This window comes from Branchiostoma belcheri, unplaced genomic scaffold (genome assembly GCF_001625305.1).
Source record: "Branchiostoma belcheri isolate BF01 breed outbred unplaced genomic scaffold, Haploidv18h27 scaffold36, whole genome shotgun sequence".
NCBI lineage: Eukaryota > Metazoa > Chordata > Leptocardii > Amphioxiformes > Branchiostomatidae > Branchiostoma > Branchiostoma belcheri.
In genome coordinates, this window is record NW_017803976.1 from 2,731,630 (window position 1) to 2,734,772 (window position 3,143).

The 3,143-nt window shown below is 39.4% G+C and overlaps 1 pseudogene; it reads right to left on the reverse strand.

The window, feature by feature from the left end:
* LOC109476002 overlaps window positions 1-2,262 on the reverse strand; it is a 6,749-nt pseudogene extending 4,487 nt beyond the window's left edge.
* Between the last annotated feature and the right edge of the window lie 881 nt (window positions 2,263-3,143).

Sequence of the window (3,143 nt, forward strand, 5' to 3'; positions counted from 1 at the left end):
ACACTTTCGGATCGAGACGTGATTTTAAAAAACATATAAAACTAGAATTTGCTTTGGAGCAAATTCAGGATGGCTTTACCACATTTTACGACACGGCAGGAAAAGATGGAGAACACAAGGAAAACAACGTTTTACATCGATATAACTATAGTATGAAGTGACATATAACTATGAATACAACAGTTTGATAGCTATCCCCTACATTATTGATTAGTATTTTTTTGCATAATGCAAACTGTTGATAAAAAAGCATTTATGCCACACAGTCCAATACTGGAGCAGGAAAGGTTGGCATAATACCAAAACACTTGCAGTACCTACTTTTAATATGGTATGCAGCTGTTCATGGAGATAACTCAATCAAATTCCAACAGCCAATCAGCAAGAGGATTAGAGGAAAGCTGCATGCCTATTGGTTCTTGCTCTACATGCCAGACTGATGACTCTTGGATAGTCATCCCCAACTATATCATAAATTGTGACCTTAAAACGGTCAAAAAGTCCCACATTATACAAGTTTAGGGGAAAGTATGACAAAAATTACAATTGATTGTTGTTGGTAGATATAAAGCATACCCATACCAACTCTCAGATGATTTGAGTGTAATACCAGGTCTCCAAAACCCAAAATGTACAGATTTTGTCAAAAAAATAGTCAAACAACCTATTCTACACAATTTTTAAGTAGTGTATGTCAAAAGCGGGAATGACATTTTTTGGTCATTCTGATTTACTATTAGGGCACGGGAGCCAAAAATGTACATTTTTTTGTCCGAAAATAGCAAAAAAGCCACCTTTTACACAGTTTTAAAGTAGTGTATGTCAAAAGCATCAATTGCGTTCTTTGTAGAAGGTAATAAATAATAGAACTAGAAAGGCCGACATTTGCTTGGGAGCAAATACAGCATATTTCAGTCCATCTCCCTCTCACGCAAAAGTGGACTATTCCAAACTTACCCTAGTGCAAAACTGGCAAATGTTCTCAAATAAATGAATGAAATAGTAGCTATATGAGAACAAAGATGCAACAACAAGTACTTTGAATCTCGAAAGCTTTACTAATCTTATTAAAGGTATGCAAAAACTAACAATGATGAGATTTGATACATTTTTATGGTCTTAGGCACATAAAATTGAATGTGTGGGTCATTACGCACCACTTAGGTGGAATGTGACCTCAGGTAACCCGCAATGGAACACGTGTTCCATGGATGGAAACGGCCATTCTTCAGATAGAACATGGAACGGGTACAGCACTTTTGGCCCTTTTTTTGCTGAAAATGGCCATTGAAGTCCCCCAAATGAGTCATTTAGAAGTGGTGTATGCCAAATACATGACTGTTATTCTGTAGACACATGTTCAAGGTACCCTTATACCGAATGTCATATCATTTGGTTGTAATACCAGGGCTCAGGATCCAAAATCCATTTTTTGTCGAAAAATGCCCCAAAAAACCTTCATAAAAATTTTTTAAAGGCATGTTGCAAAAAAATGAAAAAAAAAAAAAAACGTCGGGGGGTATTTGCCCACTCTACCTCCATGCCAAATTTCAGGTCATTTGGCTGAATGATGGCGGAGTTGAATCCCTTTGACTGTTTGGCAGGAGGAGGAGAAGGAGGAGGAGAAGGAGAAACATGAGCGAACACAATATATTCCATCCATACTAATATAAATAGAAAATAGCCAAAAAGCCCTATTTTTCACACTTTTAAAGTGGTGTATGTCTTAAGCTTGAATGAGGTTTAATTTGTAGACATATGTCTAAGGTATCCCCGTGCCAAAGGTCATTTGGTTTTATTATCAGGGCTCCAGATCCCAAAATGCATATTTTTATGCATGAAAATGGCCAAACAAAAAACAAACAAAAAAAAAATTTCCAAAAACCGAAAAAAGACAAACGCCTCGGGTATTTGGCTACTCTACCTTCATGCCAAATCTCATGTCAATTGGCCCCAAAATGAAGAAATTGAATCCATTTAACGAAATGGCAGGAGAAGAAGGAGAGGAATTGGAGGAGAAGAAGAAGAAGAAACATCAGAATAAACATGACTTCACCACATATAGTGGTGATCTCTATGTGCCTGGAAACAATGCCTACCTGCTGTATCCATGTCACAGTAGACCATTACACCGGACAGGGGTGGGCCAAGTGTGTAGACTCCACTAGTCGTGTGTCCGGCGGCTTTATATGCAGCGCAGTCTGCCTCTGGGAAACGGTAAGTAGCAGGGGACAGAGTCACGATGCAATGATTGATACTCATACAATAGGACAATATTGGTAACTCATCGCAACATGGTCGTTTATGACAAAACTATCAAATTCCGTAAACGTGGAAACACAAAGTAACGGGCGCAGAAAGAAAGGAACAAAAAACAGGTCGCAAGTATACCGGACTAGAATGACTTGGACTGCGTCAAAATTTTTGCATGATGTAAAGTAATTAAATTTGACCGGTAACACTTGTATATGACTGCCATCTGTCTATGAAATGCGGTGATGTGTTTAGGCACAATGGTAGAAACGCTACAATGTATGACTGTGTCGCTGTGTAGCATTAGACACATTAGAACCGCGGGAACCCCGGTCCCCAAAACTCACCTACAGGAGGATCAATCGAGGCTGCTGGGGTTGTGACCTGCGGAGGAGCAGTCGGGGCTGCTGGGGTTGTGACCTGCGGAGGACCATCACTCGCGGGGGGTCCTGACAGACATCCCAAGTCTGTTGGTTTGATAAACATGTATTCATTTATTCTTTAAAGATTTGAATTTATTTGCAGATAAGAGCATTCCTAGTCAAACACTTGACAGACCGGCCAACTTTATTTACCTGAACGTTTTCCAAGAATGAGTACAGTCTTGGCCTCGGAGTTTCTCTTTGATCTGCGGTGCATCTCCGCCCTTTTCCAAAAGGTGGCGCTGTCATCACGTCGCCAATCGTCAGTTGAGCTTGCTGGGCCCTATAAGGCAAATATCGTCCCTTTACAGTTAACAAGCACAGTCCCAAGCTTTGCCATACTGTAGTATGACAAAACACAAAAACATAAAACTACTTTACTCAAAATAAATACTTATTTGTTTCTGGTATGATAACACAATCACATAAAGTTACTTTACTCACGATCAACATTTACTTGTTTCTAAT